The following is a 14,409-nucleotide window of genomic DNA, read 5'->3' as shown; positions in this document are numbered from 1 at the left end:
CACTTGGCAATTTCGAGGATCGCATGGTGTTGAACACACACTATTGCGCTACGCAAAAACGACAGCCCTCTTGCGGTGGCCGGGAATCGAACCCGGATCAACTGCTTGGGAAGCAACCATGCTGACCGTTACACCACCACCGCTGCATTCCGCTGCACGCATCCTGTGTCGCGATGCGTTGCCGCCCCTGCTGCCACCAGAGGCCGAAGCGACCCTGCTGCAGGCGCCCTGCCCGCCCGCGCATCCGAACGCGGGTCCACGCCGCTTCCAGGGCGATGCACTGTAACTAGACGCAGGACTGACTTCCGCTGAGAAGTCCACCCTGTCGTGTTCGGCATGGTGGGAAAAGAATTCCTGTGTGCTTCCCTGTCGCAGTGGGCAGCGCGTGACGTCTTCTCAAGGGCGTACGTTCGACCCTCACCCCAGCCATCTCATTTTCTCTCCACGACAGTGAAACGCACAGCATAGCTTTTGCGAGGTAAAGCCGTGTTTACAGTTTATTACCACCCAGGCTCCTTTGCGTCAACGTGAGAGTGTTTGTTTCCAGTTATTACTAATTATAGTTTTGCTACTTACACTTGAGACTGAAAGCGATGTTTGTGTAGTATGTCTTGGGCGCTTTGGGAGTGAGTAAGCGGGATCGTGGTGGCGGACAGAGTTCAGCGTTGTCGCCAGATTCGGCCGTAAAGTTCGTGGAGGAGAAATATTTCTGGACCCATTCACATGTAGCTGATACTTGAGGTATGTCCGGTATGGTCTAGTGGCTAGGATACCTGGCTTTCACACAGGAGGCCAGGGTTCGATTACTGGTAGCGGAACGTCAATTTTCCAGGCTGAGATGAGAAATCTTCTCAGGGCCGTTTTTCGTCTTCGTGGTGTTGCTGCTCTGGGTTCCAAGTATAAGGTGAGAGAAAGTCAAGGAAAAGAGATACATGCTCACGTGATTGGCGGGGCCGTTTTTAAGGAAGAGGAGATGATTTTGCGGTTTTGGACTGCTGATGCGACAGTGTTGCGTGGCTCGTTAGCCCTGTGGGGTATAGCGTCGTGCTGGTAACGAGAAGGTCATGGGTTCGATCCCTCCACAGGCCATCCCACTTTCTCCGCTAATAGGAAATGCAGTCTCCCGCGAGACTCTGCCACGTAGATTCCAAATGATCTGCACATCGAGCTACAAGTCTGAACGTTTCGCTCAGGGGTCGCCAACGGCCGGCTCCCTTTCGATTAATGAAGTTAAGCAGAGGTGGGCGTGGTTAGTGATTACATGGGTGATAGGCGGGATCTCTGCGTGCTCTTGGACCTTTCCCCTTTCACCCCCACTCTCCCCCTTTTGTGTTACAGTGTTGATGTGCTATGATGCCTCCCACAGCAATTTAAATTACGTTAACGAACATAGGATTCAAAATTTAAAGAGGTTCTTTGCAAAAAGAGCGAACGTAAAGTGCAGGAACGACTTTGGCAGTAACAGAACCGTACGAATCCACAGATAATTTCTCAAATATCGTAGATAACACTGTAGGGGAGCAGTGAGAATTCCGAAATTTGTAAATGAAAATTTAGCTTTTCGAATTGGAAAGGAAAGGTAGTCTTGATTAGCGTGTTTCTCGCAGCCGATTGTCGTACTGCTTCTGTCATATTGGCCCTACCGCCGAGCGGCAGCGAGCGGCAGTCGAGCAAAGTCGGGCCAAGTCGACACACGATGAAGGGGCCGCCCACTTAGCTGCAACGAGGCGAGAGACGAGCAGATACTACTTGTGCAGCGACACTTGGCAATTTCGAGGATCGCATGGTGTTGAACACACACTATTGCGCTACGCAAAAACGACAGCCCTCTTGCGGTGGCCGGGAATCGAACCCGGATCAACTGCTTGGGAAGCAACCATGCTGACCGTTACACCACCACCGCTGCATTCCGCTGCACGCATCCTGTGTCGCGATGCGTTGCCGCCCCTGCTGCCACCAGAGGCCGAAGCGACCCTGCTGCAGGCGCCCTGCCCGCCCGCGCATCCGAACGCGGGTCCACGCCGCTTCCAGGGCGATGCACTGTAACTAGACGCAGGACTGACTTCCGCTGAGAAGTCCACCCTGTCGTGTTCGGCATGGTGGGAAAAGAATTCCTGTGTGCTTCCCTGTCGCAGTGGGCAGCGCGTGACGTCTTCTCAAGGGCGTACGTTCGACCCTCACCCCAGCCATCTCATTTTCTCTCCACGACAGTGAAACGCACAGCATAGCTTTTGCGAGGTAAAGCCGTGTTTACAGTTTATTACCACCCAGGCTCCTTTGCGTCAACGTGAGAGTGTTTGTTTCCAGTTATTACTAATTATAGTTTTGCTACTTACACTTGAGACTGAAAGCGATGTTTGTGTAGTATGTCTTGGGCGCTTTGGGAGTGAGTAAGCGGGATCGTGGTGGCGGACAGAGTTCAGCGTTGTCGCCAGATTCGGCCGTAAAGTTCGTGGAGGAGAAATATTTCTGGACCCATTCACACGTAGCTGATACTTGAGGTATGTCCGGTATGGTCTAGTGGCTAGGATACCTGGCTTTCACACAGGAGGCCAGGGTTCGATTACTGGTAGCGGAACGTCAATTTTCCAGGCTGAGATGAGAAATCTTCTCAGGGCCGTTTTTCGTCTTCGTGGTGTTGCTGCTCTGGGTTCCAAGTATAAGGTGAGAGAAAGTCAAGGAAAAGAGATACATGCTCACGTGATTGGCGGGGCCGTTTTTAAGGAAGAGGAGATGATTTTGCGGTTTTGGACTGCTGATGCGACAGTGTTGCGTGGCTCGTTAGCCCTGTGGGGTATAGCGTCGTGCTGGTAACGAGAAGGTCATGGGTTCGATCCCTCCACAGGCCATCCCACTTTCTCCGCTAATAGGAAATGCAGTCTCCCGCGAGACTCTGCCACGTAGATTCCAAATGATCTGCACATCGAGCTACAAGTCTGAACGTTTCGCTCAGGGGTCGCCAACGGCCGGCTCCCTTTCGATTAATGAAGTTAAGCAGAGGTGGGCGTGGTTAGTGATTACATGGGTGATAGGCGGGATCTCTGCGTGCTCTTGGACCTTTCCCCTTTCACCCCCACTCTCCCCCTTTTGTGTTACAGTGTTGATGTGCTATGATGCCTCCCACAGCAATTTAAATTACGTTAACGAACATAGGATTCAAAATTTAAAGAGGTTCTTTGCAAAAAGAGCGAACGTAAAGTGCAGGAACGACTTTGGCAGTAACAGAACCGTACGAATCCACAGATAATTTCTCAAATATCGTAGATAACACTGTAGGGGAGCAGTGAGAATTCCGAAATTTGTAAATGAAAATTTAGCTTTTCGAATTGGAAAGGAAAGGTAGTCTTGATTAGCGTGTTTCTCGCAGCCGATTGTCGTACTGCTTCTGTCATATTGGCCCTACCGCCGAGCGGCAGCGAGCGGCAGTCGAGCAAAGTCGGGCCAAGTCGACACACGATGAAGGGGCCGCCCACTTAGCTGCAACGAGGCGAGAGACGAGCAGATACTACTTGTGCAGCGACACTTGGCAATTTCGAGGATCGCATGGTGTTGAACACACACTATTGCGCTACGCAAAAACGACAGCCCTCTTGCGGTGGCCGGGAATCGAACCCGGATCAACTGCTTGGGAAGCAACCATGCTGACCGTTACACCACCACCGCTGCATTCCGCTGCACGCATCCTGTGTCGCGATGCGTTGCCGCCCCTGCTGCCACCAGAGGCCGAAGCGACCCTGCTGCAGGCGCCCTGCCCGCCCGCGCATCCGAACGCGGGTCCACGCCGCTTCCAGGGCGATGCACTGTAACTAGACGCAGGACTGACTTCCGCTGAGAAGTCCACCCTGTCGTGTTCGGCATGGTGGGAAAAGAATTCCTGTGTGCTTCCCTGTCGCAGTGGGCAGCGCGTGACGTCTTCTCAAGGGCGTACGTTCGACCCTCACCCCAGCCATCTCATTTTCTCTCCACGACAGTGAAACGCACAGCATAGCTTTTGCGAGGTAAAGCCGTGTTTACAGTTTATTACCACCCAGGCTCCTTTGCGTCAACGTGAGAGTGTTTGTTTCCAGTTATTACTAATTATAGTTTTGCTACTTACACTTGAGACTGAAAGCGATGTTTGTGTAGTATGTCTTGGGCGCTTTGGGAGTGAGTAAGCGGGATCGTGGTGGCGGACAGAGTTCAGCGTTGTCGCCAGATTCGGCCGTAAAGTTCGTGGAGGAGAAATATTTCTGGACCCATTCACACGTAGCTGATACTTGAGGTATGTCCGGTATGGTCTAGTGGCTAGGATACCTGGCTTTCACACAGGAGGCCAGGGTTCGATTACTGGTAGCGGAACGTCAATTTTCCAGGCTGAGATGAGAAATCTTCTCAGGGCCGTTTTTCGTCTTCGTGGTGTTGCTGCTCTGGGTTCCAAGTATAAGGTGAGAGAAAGTCAAGGAAAAGAGATACATGCTCACGTGATTGGCGGGGCCGTTTTTAAGGAAGAGGAGATGATTTTGCGGTTTTGGACTGCTGATGCGACAGTGTTGCGTGGCTCGTTAGCCCTGTGGGGTATAGCGTCGTGCTGGTAACGAGAAGGTCATGGGTTCGATCCCTCCACAGGCCATCCCACTTTCTCCGCTAATAGGAAATGCAGTCTCCCGCGAGACTCTGCCACGTAGATTCCAAATGATCTGCACATCGAGCTACAAGTCTGAACGTTTCGCTCAGGGGTCGCCAACGGCCGGCTCCCTTTCGATTAATGAAGTTAAGCAGAGGTGGGCGTGGTTAGTGATTACATGGGTGATAGGCGGGATCTCTGCGTGCTCTTGGACCTTTCCCCTTTCACCCCCACTCTCCCCCTTTTGTGTTACAGTGTTGATGTGCTATGATGCCTCCCACAGCAATTTAAATTACGTTAACGAACATAGGATTCAAAATTTAAAGAGGTTCTTTGCAAAAAGAGCGAACGTAAAGTGCAGGAACGACTTTGGCAGTAACAGAACCGTACGAATCCACAGATAATTTCTCAAATATCGTAGATAACACTGTAGGGGAGCAGTGAGAATTCCGAAATTTGTAAATGAAAATTTAGCTTTTCGAATTGGAAAGGAAAGGTAGTCTTGATTAGCGTGTTTCTCGCAGCCGATTGTCGTACTGCTTCTGTCATATTGGCCCTACCGCCGAGCGGCAGCGAGCGGCAGTCGAGCAAAGTCGGGCCAAGTCGACACACGATGAAGGGGCCGCCCACTTAGCTGCAACGAGGCGAGAGACGAGCAGATACTACTTGTGCAGCGACACTTGGCAATTTCGAGGATCGCATGGTGTTGAACACACACTATTGCGCTACGCAAAAACGACAGCCCTCTTGCGGTGGCCGGGAATCGAACCCGGATCAACTGCTTGGGAAGCAACCATGCTGACCGTTACACCACCACCGCTGCATTCCGCTGCACGCATCCTGTGTCGCGATGCGTTGCCGCCCCTGCTGCCACCAGAGGCCGAAGCGACCCTGCTGCAGGCGCCCTGCCCGCCCGCGCATCCGAACGCGGGTCCACGCCGCTTCCAGGGCGATGCACTGTAACTAGACGCAGGACTGACTTCCGCTGAGAAGTCCACCCTGTCGTGTTCGGCATGGTGGGAAAAGAATTCCTGTGTGCTTCCCTGTCGCAGTGGGCAGCGCGTGACGTCTTCTCAAGGGCGTACGTTCGACCCTCACCCCAGCCATCTCATTTTCTCTCCACGACAGTGAAACGCACAGCATAGCTTTTGCGAGGTAAAGCCGTGTTTACAGTTTATTACCACCCAGGCTCCTTTGCGTCAACGTGAGAGTGTTTGTTTCCAGTTATTACTAATTATAGTTTTGCTACTTACACTTGAGACTGAAAGCGATGTTTGTGTAGTATGTCTTGGGCGCTTTGGGAGTGAGTAAGCGGGATCGTGGTGGCGGACAGAGTTCAGCGTTGTCGCCAGATTCGGCCGTAAAGTTCGTGGAGGAGAAATATTTCTGGACCCATTCACACGTAGCTGATACTTGAGGTATGTCCGGTATGGTCTAGTGGCTAGGATACCTGGCTTTCACACAGGAGGCCAGGGTTCGATTACTGGTAGCGGAACGTCAATTTTCCAGGCTGAGATGAGAAATCTTCTCAGGGCCGTTTTTCGTCTTCGTGGTGTTGCTGCTCTGGGTTCCAAGTATAAGGTGAGAGAAAGTCAAGGAAAAGAGATACATGCTCACGTGATTGGCGGGGCCGTTTTTAAGGAAGAGGAGATGATTTTGCGGTTTTGGACTGCTGATGCGACAGTGTTGCGTGGCTCGTTAGCCCTGTGGGGTATAGCGTCGTGCTGGTAACGAGAAGGTCATGGGTTCGATCCCTCCACAGGCCATCCCACTTTCTCCGCTAATAGGAAATGCAGTCTCCCGCGAGACTCTGCCACGTAGATTCCAAATGATCTGCACATCGAGCTACAAGTCTGAACGTTTCGCTCAGGGGTCGCCAACGGCCGGCTCCCTTTCGATTAATGAAGTTAAGCAGAGGTGGGCGTGGTTAGTGATTACATGGGTGATAGGCGGGATCTCTGCGTGCTCTTGGACCTTTCCCCTTTCACCCCCACTCTCCCCCTTTTGTGTTACAGTGTTGATGTGCTATGATGCCTCCCACAGCAATTTAAATTACGTTAACGAACATAGGATTCAAAATTTAAAGAGGTTCTTTGCAAAAAGAGCGAACGTAAAGTGCAGGAACGACTTTGGCAGTAACAGAACCGTACGAATCCACAGATAATTTCTCAAATATCGTAGATAACACTGTAGGGGAGCAGTGAGAATTCCGAAATTTGTAAATGAAAATTTAGCTTTTCGAATTGGAAAGGAAAGGTAGTCTTGATTAGCGTGTTTCTCGCAGCCGATTGTCGTACTGCTTCTGTCATATTGGCCCTACCGCCGAGCGGCAGCGAGCGGCAGTCGAGCAAAGTCGGGCCAAGTCGACACACGATGAAGGGGCCGCCCACTTAGCTGCAACGAGGCGAGAGACGAGCAGATACTACTTGTGCAGCGACACTTGGCAATTTCGAGGATCGCATGGTGTTGAACACACACTATTGCGCTACGCAAAAACGACAGCCCTCTTGCGGTGGCCGGGAATCGAACCCGGATCAACTGCTTGGGAAGCAACCATGCTGACCGTTACACCACCACCGCTGCATTCCGCTGCACGCATCCTGTGTCGCGATGCGTTGCCGCCCCTGCTGCCACCAGAGGCCGAAGCGACCCTGCTGCAGGCGCCCTGCCCGCCCGCGCATCCGAACGCGGGTCCACGCCGCTTCCAGGGCGATGCACTGTAACTAGACGCAGGACTGACTTCCGCTGAGAAGTCCACCCTGTCGTGTTCGGCATGGTGGGAAAAGAATTCCTGTGTGCTTCCCTGTCGCAGTGGGCAGCGCGTGACGTCTTCTCAAGGGCGTACGTTCGACCCTCACCCCAGCCATCTCATTTTCTCTCCACGACAGTGAAACGCACAGCATAGCTTTTGCGAGGTAAAGCCGTGTTTACAGTTTATTACCACCCAGGCTCCTTTGCGTCAACGTGAGAGTGTTTGTTTCCAGTTATTACTAATTATAGTTTTGCTACTTACACTTGAGACTGAAAGCGATGTTTGTGTAGTATGTCTTGGGCGCTTTGGGAGTGAGTAAGCGGGATCGTGGTGGCGGACAGAGTTCAGCGTTGTCGCCAGATTCGGCCGTAAAGTTCGTGGAGGAGAAATATTTCTGGACCCATTCACACGTAGCTGATACTTGAGGTATGTCCGGTATGGTCTAGTGGCTAGGATACCTGGCTTTCACACAGGAGGCCAGGGTTCGATTACTGGTAGCGGAACGTCAATTTTCCAGGCTGAGATGAGAAATCTTCTCAGGGCCGTTTTTCGTCTTCGTGGTGTTGCTGCTCTAAGTTCCAAGTATAAGGTGAGAGAAAGTCAAGGAAAAGAGATACATGCTCACGTGATTGGCGGGGCCGTTTTTAAGGAAGAGGAGATGATTTTGCGGTTTTGGACTGCTGATGCGACAGTGTTGCGTGGCTCGTTAGCCCTGTGGGGTATAGCGTCGTGCTGGTAACGAGAAGGTCATGGGTTCGATCCCTCCACAGGCCATCCCACTTTCTCCGCTAATAGGAAATGCAGTCTCCCGCGAGACTCTGCCACGTAGATTCCAAATGATCTGCACATCGAGCTACAAGTCTGAACGTTTCGCTCAGGGGTCGCCAACGGCCGGCTCCCTTTCGATTAATGAAGTTAAGCAGAGGTGGGCGTGGTTAGTGATTACATGGGTGATAGGCGGGATCTCTGCGTGCTCTTGGACCTTTCCCCTTTCACCCCCACTCTCCCCCTTTTGTGTTGCAGTGTTGATGTGCTATGATACCTCCCACAGCAATTTAAATTACGTTAACGAACATAGGATCCAAAATTTAAAGAGGTTCTTTGCAAAAAGAGCGAACGTAAAGTGCAGGAACGACTTTGGCAGTAACAGAACCGTACGAATCCACAGATAATTTCTCAAATATCGTAGATAACACTGTAGGGGAGCAGTGAGAATTCCGAAATTTGTAAATGAAAATTTAGCTTTTCGAATTGGAAAGGAAAGGTAGTCTTGATTAGCGTGTTTCTCGCAGCCGATTGTCGTACTGCTTCTGTCATATTGGCCCTACCGCCGAGCGGCAGCGAGCGGCAGTCGAGCAAAGTCGGGCCAAGTCGACACACGATGAAGGGGCCGCCCACTTAGCTGCAACGAGGCGAGAGACGAGCAGATACTACTTGTGCAGCGACACTTGGCAATTTCGAGGATCGCATGGTGTTGAACACACACTATTGCGCTACGCAAAAACGACAGCCCTCTTGCGGTGGCCGGGAATCGAACCCGAATCAACTACTTGGGAAGCAACCATGCTGACCGTTACACCACCACCGCTGCATTCCGCTGCACGCATCCTGTGTCGCGATGCGTTGCCGCCCCTGCTGCCACCAGAGGCCGAAGCGACCCTGCTGCAGGCGCCCTGCCCGCCCGCGCATCCGAACGCGGGTCCACGCCGCTTCCAGGGCGATGCACTGTAACTAGACGCAGGACTGACTTCCGCTGAGAAGTCCACCCTGTCGTGTTCGGCATGGTGGGAAAAGAATTCCTGTGTGCTTCCCTGTCGCAGTGGGCAGCGCGTGACGTCTTCTCAAGGGCGTACGTTCGACCCTCACCCCAGCCATCTCATTTTCTCTCCACGACAGTGAAACGCACAGCATAGCTTTTGCGAGGTAAAGCCGTGTTTACAGTTTATTACCACCCAGGCTCCTTTGCGTCAACGTGAGAGTGTTTGTTTCCAGTTATTACTAATTATAGTTTTGCTACTTACACTTGAGACTGAAAGCGATGTTTGTGTAGTATGTCTTGGGCGCTTTGGGAGTGAGTAAGCGGGATCGTGGTGGCGGACAGAGTTCAGCGTTGTCGCCAGATTCGGCCGTAAAGTTCGTGGAGGAGAAATATTTCTGGACCCATTCACACGTAGCTGATACTTGAGGTATGTCCGGTATGGTCTAGTGGCTAGGATACCTGGCTTTCACACAGGAGGCCAGGGTTCGATTACTGGTAGCGGAACGTCAATTTTCCAGGCTGAGATGAGAAATCTTCTCAGGGCCGTTTTTCGTCTTCGTGGTGTTGCTGCTCTGGGTTCCAAGTATAAGGTGAGAGAAAGTCAAGGAAAAGAGATACATGCTCACGTGATTGGCGGGGCCGTTTTTAAGGAAGAGGAGATGATTTTGCGGTTTTGGACTGCTGATGCGACAGTGTTGCGTGGCTCGTTAGCCCTGTGGGGTATAGCGTCGTGCTGGTAACGAGAAGGTCATGGGTTCGATCCCTCCACAGGCCATCCCACTTTCTCCGCTAATAGGAAATGCAGTCTCCCGCGAGACTCTGCCACGTAGATTCCAAATGATCTGCACATCGAGCTACAAGTCTGAACGTTTCGCTCAGGGGTCGCCAACGGCCGGCTCCCTTTCGATTAATGAAGTTAAGCAGAGGTGGGCGTGGTTAGTGATTACATGGGTGATAGGCGGGATCTCTGCGTGCTATTGGACCTTTCCCCTTTCACCCCCACTCTCCCCCTTTTGTGTTACAGTGTTGATGTGCTATGATGCCTCCCACAGCAATTTAAATTACGTTAACGAACATAGGATCCAAAATTTAAAGAGGTTCTTTGCAAAAAGAGCGAACGTAAAGTGCAGGAACGACTTTGGCAGTAACAGAACCGTACGAATCCACAGATAATTTCTCAAATATCGTAGATAACACTGTAGGGGAGCAGTGAGAATTCCGAAATTTGTAAATGAAAATTTAGCTTTTCGAATTGGAAAGGAAAGGTAGTCTTGATTAGCGTGTTTCTCGCAGCCGATTGTCGTACTGCTTCTGTCATATTGGCCCTACCGCCGAGCGGCAGCGAGCGGCAGTCGAGCAAAGTCGGGCCAAGTCGACACACGATGAAGGGGCCGCCCACTTAGCTGCAACGAGGCGAGAGACGAGCAGATACTACTTGTGCAGCGACACTTGGCAATTTCGAGGATCGCATGGTGTTGAACACACACTATTGCGCTACGCAAAAACGACAGCCCTCTTGCGGTGGCCGGGAATCGAACCCGGATCAACTGCTTGGGAAGCAACCATGCTGACCGTTACACCACCACCGCTGCATTCCGCTGCACGCATCCTGTGTCGCGATGCGTTGCCGCCCCTGCTGCCACCAGAGGCCGAAGCGACCCTGCTGCAGGCGCCCTGCCCGCCCGCGCATCCGAACGCGGGTCCACGCCGCTTCCAGGGCGATGCACTGTAACTAGACGCAGGACTGACTTCCGCTGAGAAGTCCACCCTGTCGTGTTCGGCATGGTGGGAAAAGAATTCCTGTGTGCTTCCCTGTCGCAGTGGGCAGCGCGTGACGTCTTCTCAAGGGCGTACGTTCGACCCTCACCCCAGCCATCTCATTTTCTCTCCACGACAGTGAAACGCACAGCATAGCTTTTGCGAGGTAAAGCCGTGTTTACAGTTTATTACCACCCAGGCTCCTTTGCGTCAACGTGAGAGTGTTTGTTTCCAGTTATTACTAATTATAGTTTTGCTACTTACACTTGAGACTGAAAGCGATGTTTGTGTAGTATGTCTTGGGCGCTTTGGGAGTGAGTAAGCGGGATCGTGGTGGCGGACAGAGTTCAGCGTTGTCGCCAGATTCGGCCGTAAAGTTCGTGGAGGAGAAATATTTCTGGACCCATTCACACGTAGCTGATACTTGAGGTATGTCCGGTATGGTCTAGTGGCTAGGATACCTGGCTTTCACACAGGAGGCCAGGGTTCGATTACTGGTAGCGGAACGTCAATTTTCCAGGCTGAGATGAGAAATCTTCTCAGGGCCGTTTTTCGTCTTCGTGGTGTTGCTGCTCTAAGTTCCAAGTATAAGGTGAGAGAAAGTCAAGGAAAAGAGATACATGCTCACGTGATTGGCGGGGCCGTTTTTAAGGAAGAGGAGATGATTTTGCGGTTTTGGACTGCTGATGCGACAGTGTTGCGTGGCTCGTTAGCCCTGTGGGGTATAGCGTCGTGCTGGTAACGAGAAGGTCATGGGTTCGATCCCTCCACAGGCCATCCCACTTTCTCCGCTAATAGGAAATGCAGTCTCCCGCGAGACTCTGCCACGTAGATTCCAAATGATCTGCACATCGAGCTACAAGTCTGAACGTTTCGCTCAGGGGTCGCCAACGGCCGGCTCCCTTTCGATTAATGAAGTTAAGCAGAGGTGGGCGTGGTTAGTGATTACATGGGTGATAGGCGGGATCTCTGCGTGCTCTTGGACCTTTCCCCTTTCACCCCCACTCTCCCCCTTTTGTGTTGCAGTGTTGATGTGCTATGATACCTCCCACAGCAATTTAAATTACGTTAACGAACATAGGATCCAAAATTTAAAGAGGTTCTTTGCAAAAAGAGCGAACGTAAAGTGCAGGAACGACTTTGGCAGTAACAGAACCGTACGAATCCACAGATAATTTCTCAAATATCGTAGATAACACTGTAGGGGAGCAGTGAGAATTCCGAAATTTGTAAATGAAAATTTAGCTTTTCGAATTGGAAAGGAAAGGTAGTCTTGATTAGCGTGTTTCTCGCAGCCGATTGTCGTACTGCTTCTGTCATATTGGCCCTACCGCCGAGCGGCAGCGAGCGGCAGTCGAGCAAAGTCGGGCCAAGTCGACACACGATGAAGGGGCCGCCCACTTAGCTGCAACGAGGCGAGAGACGAGCAGATACTACTTGTGCAGCGACACTTGGCAATTTCGAGGATCGCATGGTGTTGAACACACACTATTGCGCTACGCAAAAACGACAGCCCTCTTGCGGTGGCCGGGAATCGAACCCGAATCAACTACTTGGGAAGCAACCATGCTGACCGTTACACCACCACCGCTGCATTCCGCTGCACGCATCCTGTGTCGCGATGCGTTGCCGCCCCTGCTGCCACCAGAGGCCGAAGCGACCCTGCTGCAGGCGCCCTGCCCGCCCGCGCATCCGAACGCGGGTCCACGCCGCTTCCAGGGCGATGCACTGTAACTAGACGCAGGACTGACTTCCGCTGAGAAGTCCACCCTGTCGTGTTCGGCATGGTGGGAAAAGAATTCCTGTGTGCTTCCCTGTCGCAGTGGGCAGCGCGTGACGTCTTCTCAAGGGCGTACGTTCGACCCTCACCCCAGCCATCTCATTTTCTCTCCACGACAGTGAAACGCACAGCATAGCTTTTGCGAGGTAAAGCCGTGTTTACAGTTTATTACCACCCAGGCTCCTTTGCGTCAACGTGAGAGTGTTTGTTTCCAGTTATTACTAATTATAGTTTTGCTACTTACACTTGAGACTGAAAGCGATGTTTGTGTAGTATGTCTTGGGCGCTTTGGGAGTGAGTAAGCGGGATCGTGGTGGCGGACAGAGTTCAGCGTTGTCGCCAGATTCGGCCGTAAAGTTCGTGGAGGAGAAATATTTCTGGACCCATTCACACGTAGCTGATACTTGAGGTATGTCCGGTATGGTCTAGTGGCTAGGATACCTGGCTTTCACACAGGAGGCCAGGGTTCGATTACTGGTAGCGGAACGTCAATTTTCCAGGCTGAGATGAGAAATCTTCTCAGGGCCGTTTTTCGTCTTCGTGGTGTTGCTGCTCTGGGTTCCAAGTATAAGGTGAGAGAAAGTCAAGGAAAAGAGATACATGCTCACGTGATTGGCGGGGCCGTTTTTAAGGAAGAGGAGATGATTTTGCGGTTTTGGACTGCTGATGCGACAGTGTTGCGTGGCTCGTTAGCCCTGTGGGGTATAGCGTCGTGCTGGTAACGAGAAGGTCATGGGTTCGATCCCTCCACAGGCCATCCCACTTTCTCCGCTAATAGGAAATGCAGTCTCCCGCGAGACTCTGCCACGTAGATTCCAAATGATCTGCACATCGAGCTACAAGTCTGAACGTTTCGCTCAGGGGTCGCCAACGGCCGGCTCCCTTTCGATTAATGAAGTTAAGCAGAGGTGGGCGTGGTTAGTGATTACATGGGTGATAGGCGGGATCTCTGCGTGCTATTGGACCTTTCCCCTTTCACCCCCACTCTCCCCCTTTTGTGTTACAGTGTTGATGTGCTATGATGCCTCCCACAGCAATTTAAATTACGTTAACGAACATAGGATCCAAAATTTAAAGAGGTTCTTTGCAAAAAGAGCGAACGTAAAGTGCAGGAACGACTTTGGCAGTAACAGAACCGTACGAATCCACAGATAATTTCTCAAATATCGTAGATAACACTGTAGGGGAGCAGTGAGAATTCCGAAATTTGTAAATGAAAATTTAGCTTTTCGAATTGGAAAGGAAAGGTAGTCTTGATTAGCGTGTTTCTCGCAGCCGATTGTGGTACTGCTTCTGTCATATTGGCCCTACCGCCGAGCGGCAGCGAGCGGCAGTCGAGCAAAGTCGGGCCAAGTCGACACACGATGAAGGGGCCGCCCACTTAGCTGCAACGAGGCGAGAGACGAGCAGATACTACTTGTGCAGCGACACTTGGCAATTTCGAGGATCGCATGGTGTTGAACACACACTATTGCGCTACGCAAAAACGACAGCCCTCTTGCGGTGGCCGGGAATCGAACCCGGATCAACTGCTTGGGAAGCAACCATGCTGACCGTTACACCACCACCGCTGCATTCCGCTGCACGCATCCTGTGTCGCGATGCGTTGCCGCCCCTGCTGCCACCAGAGGCCGAAGCGACCCTGCTGCAGGCGCCCTGCCCGCCCGCGCATCCGAACGCGGGTCCACGCCGCTTCCAGGGCGATGCACTGTAACTAGACGCAGGACTGACTTCCGCTGAGAAGTCCACCCTGTCGT

At 52.1% G+C, this 14,409-nt stretch overlaps 9 non-coding genes across 9 annotated transcripts; all 9 read right to left on the bottom strand.

Annotated features, from left to right (window-relative positions):
* Positions 1–71: 71 nt before the first annotated feature.
* Trnag-ccc (transfer RNA glycine (anticodon CCC)) lies at positions 72–143 on the bottom strand. The gene has a single exon. It is a non-coding gene; the product is annotated as a tRNA-Gly (tRNA).
* Positions 144–1,831: 1,688 nt separating this feature from the next.
* Trnag-ccc (transfer RNA glycine (anticodon CCC)) lies at positions 1,832–1,903 on the bottom strand. Its single transcript has one exon. It is a non-coding gene; the product is annotated as a tRNA-Gly (tRNA).
* A 1,688-nt stretch (positions 1,904–3,591) lies between these two features.
* On the bottom strand, positions 3,592–3,663 carry Trnag-ccc (transfer RNA glycine (anticodon CCC)). The gene has a single exon. It is a non-coding gene; the product is annotated as a tRNA-Gly (tRNA).
* Positions 3,664–5,351: 1,688 nt separating this feature from the next.
* Positions 5,352–5,423, bottom strand: Trnag-ccc (transfer RNA glycine (anticodon CCC)). The gene has a single exon. It is a non-coding gene; the product is annotated as a tRNA-Gly (tRNA).
* Positions 5,424–7,111: 1,688 nt separating this feature from the next.
* On the bottom strand, positions 7,112–7,183 carry Trnag-ccc (transfer RNA glycine (anticodon CCC)). The gene has a single exon. It is a non-coding gene; the product is annotated as a tRNA-Gly (tRNA).
* A 1,688-nt stretch (positions 7,184–8,871) lies between these two features.
* Positions 8,872–8,943, bottom strand: Trnag-ccc (transfer RNA glycine (anticodon CCC)). The gene has a single exon. It is a non-coding gene; the product is annotated as a tRNA-Gly (tRNA).
* Positions 8,944–10,631: 1,688 nt separating this feature from the next.
* Trnag-ccc (transfer RNA glycine (anticodon CCC)) lies at positions 10,632–10,703 on the bottom strand. The gene has a single exon. It is a non-coding gene; the product is annotated as a tRNA-Gly (tRNA).
* A 1,688-nt stretch (positions 10,704–12,391) lies between these two features.
* Trnag-ccc (transfer RNA glycine (anticodon CCC)) lies at positions 12,392–12,463 on the bottom strand. The gene has a single exon. It is a non-coding gene; the product is annotated as a tRNA-Gly (tRNA).
* A 1,688-nt stretch (positions 12,464–14,151) lies between these two features.
* Positions 14,152–14,223, bottom strand: Trnag-ccc (transfer RNA glycine (anticodon CCC)). The gene has a single exon. It is a non-coding gene; the product is annotated as a tRNA-Gly (tRNA).
* Positions 14,224–14,409: the final 186 nt, after the last annotated feature.

The sequence above is a fragment of the Schistocerca gregaria genome, chromosome 8 (genome assembly GCF_023897955.1).
Source record: "Schistocerca gregaria isolate iqSchGreg1 chromosome 8, iqSchGreg1.2, whole genome shotgun sequence".
Classification (NCBI taxonomy): Eukaryota; Metazoa; Arthropoda; class Insecta; order Orthoptera; family Acrididae; genus Schistocerca; species Schistocerca gregaria.
This window is presented reverse-complemented; position numbering and strand designations above follow the sequence as displayed.